Below are 15,817 nucleotides of genomic sequence, written 5' to 3'. Positions count from 1 at the left end.
TTGATTGCTGAGAAATTCCTGTTCAAGCACATGCGCTCTCTCTCTTTCCCCTATCCCCCTCTCTCTCCCTCCACCCCCCCCCCCCCCCCCTCCTCACAACCGGTCATGTCCTGTAGTGTAACCCTGCTAGGACTGCATTCACCATTGGCCATGGTCGGATCGAATCACACACAAAGCAGCATTTACCTAGTAAACCCCACCTGTGCATTTCTTAGAGTGAGGTAATATCTCCATCAGATTGATTGTCTAATTAATTAAATCGATGCCCTTCGTGTGGGACAGTTTTCCGTTGCTTTCTATTGGTGGATTACTAGGATTAGAATATTTGATGGGATTCGATCCTACAGCTTCCCAATTTCCGAACCCTACTGTTATTTATTCCCGTTGCCTCCTATTGGTGTATACTGATACAGTTAAGTCATTTATAGAAAGTCCATTAAGCTGGAGGTAGCTGAAAATTTCAAATTTCAGCTCAGCTGCATGCTGTGTCCATAGAAAATCTGTGGAGATTTCGGACTGGTATGTGTGCTCGCAATAAAGCAACAACAATAAATTGATTAAACGGGGATTGGATATTGCGATTGGATTTTTAAACCTTTGTAGAATTCCTAAATTGGTTCTCTCCACTACATTCGGAAGGAGGAGGAGGAGGAGGAGGAGGAGGAGAAAGGGTGTGTTAGGGGATAGGACAAAGACACAGAAAATACCACAATCCAGGCCGTAGCAGTAGTTGTCATGGCCAGATGTTGGATATCGCTGAAATACATCCTGAATGCACATGCCCAGTGTCCACACGTCACTCGCCAATCTCCTCATGAGCAACCAGCGCCAACGCTCAGAGGTCGGACGGCCGTAGCCAGTTTGGTGGACGCGTGTGTCCGCCAGAGTGCACCACCCTGACGTGGAGGGCGTCTGGAAGTGATTGGAGTGGTAGGAATTAGGATGTTATCAACACGTTCATTGCCAACACTTGGCAGTTATCGATATTGAATGACTCAATTTTCCAAGGGGAATACATGCAACACATGCGATCACAGAGACAGCCCAATGCACACTGTGTATTAGTTTGCTGTTTAGCTATCGAAAGGGCACTGTGGCTGGGACTTACTCCTGTAGCTGTGTGCAATAACCGACTAGCTGGCCTACTGGAACTTTTCGTTGTAACCACCGATTGCCAGAAAAGCCCATTTGTTCTGGCCACATGCCTCCTCTGGCACACGCCTCACATTCGAAACCGCGTCGTCCTAGGAAACCAGCAAAATTTATTTATCGCTGTAATTACAATTAAATATTACACTTGCAGCCCTAATCTCATAACATTGGACACCGACTCTGGAAATATCCCCCTTATAATTGGGTACAGTTTAACACATAAAATGCTTCATCCTCCTTGGGGGTATTGGTGCATTAGTACAATGGACATCCAGCTCACAAAATAGTTTGATTGGGGTGATCATGTGCCATCACTGTGGATTTTTAGAGTATAAAAGGAGGTGTGATAGGAGCAATCGTACACCTTGCATGTTTATTATTACTGGAGAATCTAGACAATATTGGTTGTTGTTTTTGTCTTCAGTCCTGAGACTGGTCTGATGCAGCTCTCCATGCTACTCTATCCTGTGCAAGCTTCATCATCTGCCAGTACCTACTGCAACCTACATCCTTCTGAATCTGCTTAGTGTATTCATCTCTTGGTCTCCCTCGCCGTTTTTTACCCTCAAAGCTGCCCTCCGATACTAAATTGGTGATCCCTCGGTGTCTCAGAACATGTCCTACCAACCGATCCCTTCTTCTAGTCAAGTTGTGCCACAAGCTCCTCTTCTCCCCAATTCTATTCAATACCTCCTCATTAAGTATGTGATCTACCCATCTAATCTTTAGCACTCTTCTGTAGAACGACATTTCGAAAGCTTCTATTCTCTTCTTGTCTAAGCTATTTATCGTCCATGTTTCACTTCCATACATGGCTACACTCCAATACAAATATTTTCAGAAACCACTTCCTGACATTTAAATCTATACTCGATGTTAACAAAATTTTCTTTTTCACAAACGCTTTCCTTGCCATTGCCATTCAATATTTTATATCCTCTCTACTTCGGCCATCATCAGTTATTTTGCTCCCCAAATAGCAAAACTCCTTTACAACTTTAAGTGTCTCATTTCCTAAACAAAAATCCCTCAGCATCAGCCTCGTTTTGCTTTTGTTGATGTTCATCTTATACCCTCCTTTCAAGACACTGTCCATTTTGTTCAACTGCTATTCCAAGTCCTTTGCTGTCTCTGACGTTCGCCGATGACATTGTAATTCTGTCAGAGTTTTTATTTCTTCTCCATGGATTTTAATACCTACTCCGAACTTTTCTTTTGTTTCCTTCATTGCTTGCTCAATATACAGATTGAATAACAACGGGGACAGGCTACAACCTTGTCTCACTCCCTTCCCAACCACTGCATGCCTTTCATACCCCCCGACTCTTATAACTGCCATCTGCTTTCTGTACAGATTGTAAATAGCCTTTCGCTCCCTGTATTTTACCCCTGCCACCTTCAGAATTTGAAAGATAGTATTACAACCAACACTGTCAAAAGCTTTCTCTAAGTCTACAAATGCTAGAATCGTAGATTTGCCTTTCCTTAATCTTTCTTCTAAGATACGTCTTAGGGTAGGTATTGCCTCACGTGTTCCAACATTACTATGGAATCCAAGGTGATCTTCCCCGAGGTCGGCTTCTATAAGTTTTTCCATTCGTCTGTAAAGAATGCACGTTAGTATTTTACAGCTGTGACTTATTAAACTGATAGGTAATTTTCACATCTGTCCACGCCTGCTTTCTTTGTGATTGGAATTATTATATTCTTCTTTAAGTATGAGGGTATTTCACCTGTCTCATACCAAATGGTAGAATTTTGTCAGAACTGACTCTCCCAAGGCTGTCAGTAGTTCTAATGGAATCTTGTCTACTCCCGGGGCCTTGTTTCGACTCAGGTCTTTCAGTGCTCTGTCAATCTCTACACGCAGTATCATATCTCCTATTTCATCTTCACCTACATCCTCTTCGATTTCGATAATATTATATATATATAATAATATCACCTACATCACATTAAACTGATAGAGCTACCCATTCTTCTTCTGCTGTGTTTCTTTCCCCCATTCCTGCCAATTGTTCCCTTATGCTCTCCTTCAAACTCGGTACAACCTCTGGTTCTTTCAGCTTATCCAGATCCCATGTCCTTAAATTCCCACCTTTTTGCAGTTTCTTCAGTATTAATCTACAGGTCATAACCAATAGATTATGGCCAGTGTCCACATCTGCCCCTGGAAATCTACTACAATTAAAAACTTGATTCCTTAATCTCTGTCTTACCATTAAATAATCTATCTGATACCTTTTTGTATCTCCAGGATTCTTCCATGTATACAACCTTCTTTTATGATTCTTCAACCAAGTGTTAGCTATGATTAAGTTATGCTCTGTGCAAAATTCTACCAGACGGCTTCCTCTTTCATTTCTTAGCCCCAATCCATATTCACCCACTGTGTTTCCTTCTCTCCCTTTTCCTACTGACGAATTCCAGTCACCAATGACTATTACATTTTCGTCTCCCTTCACTACCTGAATAATTTCTTTTATCTCATCATACATTTCATCAATTTCTTCATCATCTGCAAAGCTAGTTGGCATATAAATTATACTACTCTAGTAGGCATGGGCTTTCTGTCTATCTTGGCCAGAATAATGCGTTCACTATGCTGGTTGTAGTAGCTTACCCGCACTCCTATTTTTTTATTCATTATTAAACCTACTCCTGCATTACCGCTATTTGATTTTGTATTTATAGCCCTATATTCACCTGACCAAAAATCTTGTTCCTCCTGCACAGAACTTCACTAATTCCCACTATATCTAACTTTAACCTATCCATTTCCCTTTTTAAATTTTCTAACCTACCTTCCCGATTAAAGGATCTAACATTCCACGCTCCGATCCGTAGAACGCCAGTTTTCTTTCTCCTAATAATGACGTCCTCCTGAGTAGTCCCCGCCTGGAGATACAAATGGCGGACTATTTTACCTCCAGAATATTTTACCCAAGAGGACGCCATTATCATTTAATCATACAGTAAAGCTGCATGTCCTCAGGAAAAATTACGGCTGTAGTTTCCCCTTGCTTTCAGCCTTTCCCAGTACCAGCACAACAAGGCCGTTTTGGTTAATGTTGCAAGGCCAGATCAGTCAATCATCCAGACTGTTGCCCCTGCAACTACTGAAAAGGCTGCTGCCCCTCTTCAGGAACCACATGTTTGTCTGGCCTCTCAACAGATACCCCTCCGTTCTATCTACAAACCTTGCCACAGCGACCCCATTCCAGTAATCCAGCAAGATCTCCAGTCACTACTCAAATCTTTATGCCCACCTCAGAGCCTCTCCCTGTAGTCCATGCCTCTGCTCAACTCTCTCACTCCACTAATAAATCCTACCTTCTACATGATTCCTAAAGTCCATAAAACTAATCACCCAAGACGCCCCATTGTGGCCGGTTACTGAGAGAATTGCTGCTCTCATAGACCAACCCCTACAATCTATTACCCCTAACATACCTTCCTATTTAAAAGGCACCAACGATTTCCTCCAGCCACCCAGAGTGGCCGAGCGGTTCTAAGCACTACAGTCTGAAACCGCGCGACCGCTATGGTTGAAGGTCCGAATCTTGCATCGGGCATGGATATGTGTGATGTCCTTAGGTTAGTTAGGTTTAAGTAGTTCTAAATTCTGGGGGACTTATGACCTCAGAAGTTAAGTCCCGTAGTGCTCAGAGGCATTTGAACAATTTCCTTCACTGACTCTCCACAGTTCCTGACTCTTTACCACAAAGTGCCATGCTTCTCACTATTGGTGCCACCTCGCTGTACACTAATGTTCCTAATGCCCATAGCCTTCCTGCTATTGAACACTCCCTTTCCCAAAGATTGACAGATTCCAAACCAACAACCTAGTCACCATGACAAGTTTATCCTCACACACAATTTCTTCTGCTTTGAAGGCATTACCCACAAACAAATCCAGGGTATGGCTATGGGCACCCTCATAGCACCATCTAATGCCAACCTATTCATGGGCCATATAAACGAACCCTTCCTAAAAACAGAGAATCCTAAACCCCACTCAGATTCAGTGATTACATCTTTGCTATCTGGAGTGAGGATAAGGATACCCAATCCACATTCCTCCAGAACTTCAACTACTTCTCCCCCATTTGCTTCACAAGGTCCTACCCAACCCAACAATCTACCTTCCTAGATGTTGACCTCCACCTCAAATGTGGTTACATCAGTACCTCCGTCCATATCAAACCTACTAACCACCAGCAATACCTCCACTTCAACAATTGCCATCCATTCCATACCAAGAAGTCCCTTCCGTATAGCCTATCCCCACTTGGTCACCGCATCTGCAGTGATGAGCAGCCCCAATCTAACTACCTCACTGAAGCCTTCACTGACCATAATTATCCTCCCAACCTTGTATAATAACAAATCTTGCATGCCTTATCTATTCAGTCTCCCACCACCTCCCAAAATCCCACTGTCTGACCACAGACGACCATGCCCCTCATAACTCAGCATCACCCAGGACTGGAGAAACTGAATTACACTCTATGCCAGGGTTTTGATTACCTCTTGTCGTGGCCTGAAATGAGAAGTATCCAGAGCACTATCCTTCCCATGCCTCACATGGTATTCTGTCATCCACCGAAACTACATAATGTACCCATCCTTACACAACCCCTGCTCCCAATCCCTTACCTCATGGTTCATACCTCTGTAACACACCTACATCCATACATTCTCCTGCCACCACCTACTCCAGGTCAGGCACCATCACCACTAATCCCATCAAAGGCAGGCCTACCTGTGAATCTAGTCATGTGCTTTACAAGCTAAGTTGCTACCACTGTGCTGCATTCTATGTAGGAATGAGAACCAACAAGCTGTCTGTCCACACAAATGGTCACCAACAAACTGCAACCAAGAAACAAGTGGACCACCCTGTTGCTGAACATGCTGCCAAACATGATATATCAATGACTGCTTGACAGTGTGTGCGATATAGATCCTTCCCACCAACACCAGCTTTTCTGAATTGTGCAGGTGGGAACTTTCCCTGCAATACATCCGATATTCCCATAACCCTCCTGGTCTCAACCTTCATTAGTCACTGTTCTCATCCATCCCACACATTCCCTGCACCCGTTCCAGCACTATGCAGCCATTATTCCACCACCACACCCAGTCTTTTTATTTTCCTCCGTTTCTGCTACTTCTGCCACCCTCCCCACCTCTCCCCTGCCCATGGTCTAACCTGCAGCACTTTACTCTAAATCACTTCCACCCTCCCTCCCTGCCCCAGTATCCTCCATACCCCCACCCAGTTGCCACTCCCATCATGCAATGTTGCTGTGTGTGTGTGTGTGTGTGTGTGTGTCTGTGTGTGTGTGTGTGTGTGTGTGTGAATTGTGAGAGTCGTTGTTGTGTGTATCAGCGACACAGCATCTCCACTAGATAGTGAGTAGCAGCTTTCTTTCTCGTAATATTGTTAATTCTATCCAGGATTTTCCATTATTTGAATATATATTATACTAATTCATGAACGAGATAGATGAGCACTTAAAATAAAGGGCCAAAGGGCCAAAATGAACTCCCTTGGCCTCTTTCAAAACAGAAAGAGCATATATTATTCAAAAAATTTCATGTAGAATGCCCAAGTACAAGTAGACCCTAATATAAGTAAATCTATATTTTTATTTGAATGCTCCTGACAAAGTACCTGATCTGACTATTGTTGTAAGCATACCTGTATTCATTCCATCTATGCTGCGATCAAATGGTTAATTTTCCATACTTGTGTGTGAAGTGTAAATATTCCATTGTACAATTTCCCTGTATAAAACTGATGTGCTCAATACTATGTGGAAAATGATTCAAAATCAGTAGCCAATAATTAATTAAATAAAAAAAAGTCCATTTGCAGTGTATATGTACAAATTGAGAAAGCTCATTTTTCTTAGTAAAGCCACAAAGACAAGTTTTATGAAATTACACAAGTTTTTTTGTACTCCAGTTGATCAGATACACTAATTACATACAGCAGCAGCGTTTTTTCATCATAATGGTCCAGCTATTCATTGGGGATATGGTATTCTTTGAGAAGGTACTCCACTATTTTCCATTTTTAGATCACCTACAATGCTCAAATATTTCAATATGTGTAAAGCCCCAAAAACCATTAACAATACCCTCTAACATAACCGAAGGCCAGATAGAAGGTCAACTGTTTCAGGAATTACAAGAAATGGAAAGAATAGAATCCCATTAGTTGTCAACTGCTGGACACTGGGGGTTCTAGATAGTTATTTCCATAGCGGTACAAAAATATTTTGCTCACTCCAGTAACTATTCTCTCCGGAAATGTCACTGGGTTACCTGTAGTGGTAGCATGTTAAGTGTCAGAGAATGAAACTTAAAGAGAATAATAACAGCTAGAGAAAAATAACAACCCCTGACAGTTATTTCCATTGTCGCTCCAATTGCTTTATTTGTACTAACTGCCCAAACTAATGATGCAAGGGAACTCTAGTACATGTACAATGCCTTTAAGTTTGCTCCTATCAGCAACCACTCTGACATTAACTTTATTTGGTTTTTGTGCTGAAAGTAGTGAGAGCGCACAAAATAACTCATAGTTGTATTAATAGATGGCGCATAGTCTCTGTTATTTCCATGACATGTAGAACCTCTTCCAGATGACATATCCCTCTCTATCATAGCCAGATCTCAGATTAATTGACGTGAAAGCATAGTATGATCTTCTGTAAACAGGTGGCGCAAAGCACTGTTATTTAAGTAACTGCTAGTATCAGATGAGCCCTTATCACAGTAACTGCTACTTCTCAATAACCAGTTATTTCTATCAGTTACGTTATTTTCTTGTCACCTCTAATGTACACCATTACGCCAGGAGATACTGATTTACTGAATACTGGGGAAAACATCTGCAGTAAAATTCATTTTTACAGCCTTATATACACTCCTGGAAATGGAAAAAAGAACACATTGACACCGATGTGTCAGACCAACCATACTTGCTCCGGACACGCCCCAACATCGTGCATCGTGCCTCCAGTGGTGTCGCGACAGGCGTGAATGGTGGGACGAATGGAGACGTGTCGTCTTCAGCGATGAGAGTCGCTTTTGCCTTGGTGTCAATGATGGTCGTATGCGTGTTTGGCGCCGTGCAGGTGAGCGCCACAATCAGGACTGCATACGACCGAGGCACACAGGGCCAACACCTGGCATCATGGTGTGGGGAGCGATCTCTTACACTGGCTGTACACCTCTGGTGATCGTCGAGGGGACACTGAATAGTGCACGGTACATCCAAACCGTCAGTGAACCCATCGTTCTACCATTCATAGACCGGCAAGGGAACTTGCTGTTCCAACAGGACAAAGCACGTCCGCATGTATCCCGTGCCACCCAATGTGCTCTAGAAGGTGTAAGTCAACTACCCTGGCCAGCAAGATCTCCGGATCTGTCCCCCATTGAGCATGTTTGGGACTGGATGAAGCGTCGTCTCACGCGGTTGCACGTCCAGCATGAACGCTGGTCCAACTGAGGTGCCAGATGGAAATGGCATGGCAAGCCGTTCCACAGGACTACATCCAGCATCTCTACGATTGTCTCCATGGGAGAATAGCAGCCTGCATTGATGTGAAAGGTGGATATACACTGTACTAGTGCCGACATTGTGCATGCTCTGTTGCCTGTGTCTATGTGCCTGTTTTTCTGTCAGTGTGATCATGTGATGTATCTGACCCCAGGAATGAGTCAATAAAGTTTCCCCTTCCTGGGACAATGAATTCATGGTGTTCTTATTTCAATTTCCAGGAGTGTATATATCAAGATAGACGACAAACAATGTCATATAGTTATTAGCCATATCAAGCGAGAACAAATTCCCTCTCGGTCATACCACTACACTTCATAACTGTATCAAGAAGAAGATTCTGTAAGCTAAACGGCAGCAGATGTCCAGGGCTGTTAAAATGACAATTTTTGCTATGCCTAGGTTGTATAATCTGAGTTGACAAGTAGCATAAATAATAGTTGAAGGAGACCGAAAGAGTGTTACAATACAGTACAAACATGGACAAAGACCACAGTATGGAGATAGCTACACATTGTATAAAAGTCTCATTCACAGTGATTATTAATTTTATAAAAATCGTTCATGCACTTGCAGCTTGTTTCATATTTCACTGTACACATATGGACCAAAAATTCACACAATTCAGAGCAATGATCAGTTAATGACTTCAGATTTCTAAAGTCAAGGCTATGTTTTTTACTTGTGGTGGCAGGCTGTTCTGTATCTTGGTTAAATGGTGCCATTGTTCATTGTTTGGACATGGAGTTTCCTATCTAATACAAAGTGTGTTGAAATGATGATAATGTAATAATAATCCTTTGAGTTATTTTCTCTTTGCCTTTTTATGTGTTTTTTTCTGTGTTTCTTCGCTCTGTTTATATTTTGTCTTCATTGTTGTCCCATGGTTGTAATTGTAAATTGTGTGAAGTAACGAGTTGAAATTACTTATCCTAAATAACTGTTATTTTCTTAGCAACTGGTCATGGACCCAGGTGCCAGGTGTTGCAGAACAACAAATAAAGGTGGAAAAAATTCATCCAGTACCTAATTTAGAGTCATGGCTCAAGAAGAAGAGGAATACAAGGTACTGTTGTTTAATGGGAAGAACTTTAGCAACTGATAATTTAGGACTGAAATACTTCTATATGAGCTGGAAGTGAGTTTTGTGTGAAAGAGATACATGGACATGGCTGAGACAGCTGAATAGTGTGCATGGAAGAAAACTCTTCTGGGAGAGATTGGCAAAACCGATAAGAAGTGTAAGTCTCAAGTAATCCAAAGAATTTCACAAAGTTGCTTGGAGTAGGCCTACACCAAAAATAAGAAATACATTAATTCAAACATTTGAGCTGAAAGGTTATGGCTTTTATTAAGAACGACCTTTAAAGATTAATGCAAATGACAATAACTCTTGAAATTAATTTTTTGGAGTTTCGTAAGTTAATGGGTAATTTGAAGGATCGGATGATAATATTGGAGGAACTGATATAGTATGCGGTTTCTTACAAACAATTCCACCAGAATCCGAAGTAGTTGTTACTGCTCTGAATACCTTCTCAAGTGAGGAATTGGAACCGAATTTCTTAAAGGGTAGATTACTAGACAAAGAAGCAAAACTTAGTAAATCTAAAGGTAACAACTGGACAGTAAATGAATTGCCATCGTCGACAGCATCTGACAGCAAGGTAAAAGGATGTATTCAGAGACAACCAAGTCTCAAGCTATGTATGATGCAGTTAAAGCTTTGTCTAAAAATAAGATTTTAGTTGATATTGTGGATGCTAGGAGTTGTCATTTTTTACTTTGTAATTCACTGTTGCTATATGAGTTCACATATTGTCATTTTGTTATATAGAGATAATGAGTGGAGGTTCGGACACTAGAAAATGGAGTGCCTAGTGGAGAAATCTATACATTTCTTATGTATTCTTCTATTACAGTTCAATAGGAATGACAGCTACGGAGGCAGTCAGAAACATTCACGCCACATGTGGGAGGGGGATAATTCCATGAGACAGATCATGGCAAGAATGCAGTTTTCTTGTTTTAAGAAGGATCATTTTGACATTAGTGATTCAGCACATTCAGGAAGACAGTCAAAGTTTCATAAAGATTGTTTAAACACATTAACCCACAATAATCAATGTCAGTAAACTCGAGAACTGGCAAATGTTATTAACTGTGATCATTCTACCATCGTGCGACATTTGCATGCAATGGAGAAGGTTGCAAAAAGGTACCACATGCTCTAAGCCGAAAACACATAAATCAGCAGGTGGATGTATGTGCTTTTCTCATTGTTAGTGATCAGTTTGCTTGAAAGCAACGTTGACCATTCCTAACTTGTATCGTTATAGCCTTATAGGTGACAAGAAATGGTGTCTTTATCCTAAGATCATAAGGAAAAGAAAAGAATGGTTGCCCCCAAACAAAGCAGCAACTCCCCATATAAAAGCCTGCATGCATCCATAATATTATGCATCTAGTTGAACAGTGATGGTGTGGTGTAGTACAGATTGCTTCCCTGAGATGTAACCATCACTGATGATATTTATTGTCAGTAACTGAGACATCTTATGGACGCAATTCGAGGACAACGACAAGGCAGACTGCGAAAAGTGATGCTACTCCACGATAACGCCCGCGCCCATTCTGCTAGACTGACCAAAACTTTATACTAGAATTGGATTGGGAGGTCATTCTGCACTCACCTTATTCAACTGATCTTGCACCCTCAGTTTTTCCTGCTCCCTATCGAACAAACTTCAAGCTAAGCTTTGCCGGATGCAAAAGGTGCTCCTACCATGGCTCGACGAGTTCTTCACCTCAAAACCACTCGATGTCTACAGTCATGGAATCAAAAAGTTATTTCAGCATTGATAGACTGTTGTAAATAGTGAAGGAGAATAATTATGGATGAGTAGGGTGTGTATGTGTATCTGTTGTGTTTATCAAACGTACAGAAAAATGCAACAAACTTATGTAACAACCCAATATATGTGTTACAGATGTGGGAAACAATGCCATTATTGAGGAAAAATACAATGTTAGATTGCCACAAAAGCATAGAGGTATAGTTCTGCAAATTTAGCTAAATCTCTCCAAAAAATAAACAGAAATGAAAATAATTTTTCTTTCTCAGCTGTTACTGGAAGTTTTCCAGGTGGCAAAGTGGATTGGTTTCTAGATTTGAGGGTAACAGGATATTTAGTTAATTAATCTGTTCTTTGATGGATGTGAACAAACTGGTGAATCAAATAAGAATAAAGTTTGGAGAAATTTATGTTGAAAGCATAGTTTGTGGACTGGAATTTCAAATTAAAACTAAAAGGTGCTCTTCTAGTGTCAGGTTCACTAAATAATTAATTGTCAGTGCATAAACTATTATTGGCTGGATGATGCTTGTTTTTAAAAATTCAGCAGGTTCAATTCAAAAGGGTGATAGCTATAGCTGCTGCTCACAGAAATGATTCAATTGTGTATATACACACACTAACAAGGGGAGTGCGAGGGTTGGGAAATGAAGTTAAGAGTGGGATGGCATGTGTTGGCAGCACTACACCATAGAGTTACAATGCCCCAGCCATACGGCCAGATGGCTAGCCACTCACGAGAAAAACACTCCGAAACTTTCAGTCCTACAGTATATAATACCCATGTGTCAGCTCACTGAACTGTATGGCACAGTGGTCGATACAATATTGGTAACAATTCTTGCTTCGTATTTCGAAAGTATGTATTTGCTGAAAATCAGGAGATTTAAAAGTGACAACGGTCATGAGTATATTTGCAAAGTCATTTACGAAATGGAGTGGCAGAGCGACTAAATCATACTGTCATTGAGAAGTCTCATTGCACAATTCTTGGACGCGAAGTTTGAAAGCAATTTTAGTCAAAAGTTACTGGCAGATACTTTTATCATTAACCGTAGTTATACTTCAGTTTTAGATGCAGAAATTCTAGAAATGCTATCGGATGGAAGAAAGTAAAATTTAACAAATATGACTTTGGGTGTGTTGCATAGTGGCACATTCCAAGGAAAGTATTGAAAAGGAACTAGCCCATTAAAATGAAATTGTCTAATTAGCCACAGAATATAGTGCGCCAAGCAACACAAAGTTGTATTTGGGAGAGATGTAATTTTTGAAAAAGATAAGTTTCTATTTGAAGGTGAAAGCAATGATGATTGGATCTTGAAGAAGACCATTCAAGTGAACAATGTAATTCAGAACATTCTTCAGTTTCCTCAAAGTTATTTCTGTTTTGAAGTCCTTGATTTTGTGCAAACTGTTGAAGGGAACTCAAGGCCCACGATGTCAGAAGAAGTGGAAGCCAGCAGAAACTTTGCGGAAAAGCAATAGAATAACAAGAAAATTATGTTTTTCAAGGATTATCCAGTGTTTCCCTTGAATGCAAAAACATTCGTGGGAAAACTTACCTCAGAAGTCTGAAGACGTTCAGGTTAGGCATCATGAAGGAGAAGTAGAAGAAGAATGGAAAAAAAGCAATAATGGAAAAACTGGGCTCTCAGTCATCTAATGGAACTTTGACTTATGCACCACTTACAGCAAATAAAAGTATCACTGACAGTAAGAGGATGTTCAAAGTAAAAATAGACATGTCTGGAAATATTGAAAGAGATATGACTATACTCCACTTGCTCAATTCACAACACTAAGAATGCTCCTTAGTGTGGTGAAGGAACATAATTCATTTATGGAACAAACAGATGTACAAAATTGATTCCTGCATTGAGACCTGGTGTAAAGATTAAGAAAAGTCTTGTATGCAAACTAAAAAAAAACTTTTGACAGTTTTAGAAGGAAATCATGTTTCGACAACCCAAAATTGGCAGATGTCTCTATGTTGAAATCATTGATGATCATTATACTCAATTTGCTTCCATAAGTAGATAATATTCCAGCTGGATGTAATAGTAAAAAAAAAAAAGTCACCTACATTAAGAACTAGTTAAAATGTCGAATGTGAGAACTTGGAGAACCAAAATCATTCCTCAGAATAAATATGCAGAGCAACAGTGGCAAAATGTTTCTTTGTCACTATGTTCATCTTGAATACTTATTGAAAAGATTCAACATGGAAGACTGTAAGCACTGAGAACATCGATGGAAGTCAAATCCAGTGGAGATGCGTGTGGTCAAATGGATGAATTTAAACCAGATGGACAATTACTGTGTTTTTCAATGTATATAATGACAGCTATGACCAGACGAAGTGCATCACTTAACTATTTTAGTAGACAGCAAAATAAACCAACAGAATTAGAGTATAAATTTTTGAAATGAATTCTTTGATATATTAAAGGAACACTTGATGTTGGCCTGTGATACAAAAAGGAAATTTTAAATGCTATTACTGCTATGTTGATTCTGACTATGTTATGTTGTAGATCTTCTGTCTTCTTCACTTTCTTATAGTTTTTTGTTTGAAAATACTGTTTCTGGTGACAAGGAGACAGATGAGTTTCACTAGCAAATAGAAGCAGAATATCCAGCTTCGGCGACAGCTATGACAGACACCCCATGGCTTAAGCATCTTCTTGAAGAATCTGTCAATTACGGAAGTGGGAACATAGATGACTGAAGCATTTGGATGTGAAATCCGTTCTACACAAGAGCTATACAACAAAGGCCATCTGAATGTTCAATACATTAGCTCCGAGGAACAAATGGCCCATATTTTACCAAAAGTAGCTAAGAGTGCACGTTTCAATGGACTGTGTTAAAAGCTGGGGATAGTGAATTTTATGAGCAATTTAGGAAATTATTAAATTGATTGGGGGGGGGGGGGGTGTTGAAGTAATGACAATTTAATAATTATACTTTTCTAACTTCCAGCATTCTGGAAGGCATTGTAATGCCTAAGGAATTTTGGAGTAAATTCTAGAGACCCTCGTATTTCCACCGTCTTGAACACGCGTTATTTTAGAGATGAGTAGAACTGTGTCTACTGCACCACAGTTATGTGTGTGTGCAGGACGGACGTGTATGGGACGGATGATCGGCGTGGGCAGGTAGTCGCCTATAGTTACACATCCAGCTCAAGGAATAAACGCGCCGTACTCCATGCGACATGAAACATTATTGTGTGAACATTTGAATGTTGTTGAAAGAAGAGAAGGGACAATTACGAATGTAAGAGAAAGAATCAATAAGTAAGGTCTAGAGAGTTGTCTTGTTAAACTTTGTGAGATTTGTAGACTGTATTTATGGAAAAATGAATGTGATAGTTTTCATACAACTAAAACATTTTTTGTAAGCTTGAAACCTTCCGGTCTGTCAGAAACTGTTGTGTGTGATGAAAATACAGTGAGATTGAGTTTTAAAATAACTCTGTACACTCAAGAATATTTTAAAGTATAAAAAATTTCCTCCATGTAGCATCCTATATTCAGAGAAGAAGACGTGCAGGACATCACAGCTGGCTATCCTGAAAAGATGATCGGCGAAGCAACTCCAAGTAAGTTTGATAGCCAAGAGGGAGTGTGAGTCTTGCACACCAGTACCACACTGACACCCTTAATCACCGGAAACCACCAGAGCATGTCAGAAAAAACAGTATGGTTTACCAAATTATGCAATAAATTGCAGAGAACTGTCAAAGTGTAAATATTAATTTGTTTTACTTCATTACTATGCAATAATTAATGCAGAGTAATGTCGGAGGCAGCCACTTCCAGATACGTTGGAAATGTGAGATGGTCTATGGACAGCTGATTCTAAGTGAGAAATGACAACCATGGCAGACAAAGCCCTGAATTCAAATTTGTGTCCTAAGCTAACCACAACCCCATGATGTGAAATACATCAAAGAGAATAGCAATCAACAATCTGTGCAGATTTAAAAATCGCACTTGCTTTGTTTATGGTGGTTAAAGCTAACCTCTACGAAGCAACTCGAGACGGACACACACACATTAACAATTATTTCCACATTATAGGTGACACAGGCAGATTCCAGGAGAAAAAAGAATGACAGAAAGAAAAATAAGGGTAAATAAAACAAACAATAATATCAAAAATTACATGTAAACGAATTAATTGAATAAAAATAATAATCAAATTCTTTTGATCGGATTTATAA

The sequence above is a fragment of the Schistocerca gregaria genome, unplaced genomic scaffold (assembly GCF_023897955.1).
Source record: "Schistocerca gregaria isolate iqSchGreg1 unplaced genomic scaffold, iqSchGreg1.2 ptg000228l, whole genome shotgun sequence".
Classification (NCBI taxonomy): Eukaryota; Metazoa; Arthropoda; class Insecta; order Orthoptera; family Acrididae; genus Schistocerca; species Schistocerca gregaria.
The sequence above is the reverse complement of the archived record's forward strand: the minus strand, read 5'-3'. Positions refer to the sequence as shown.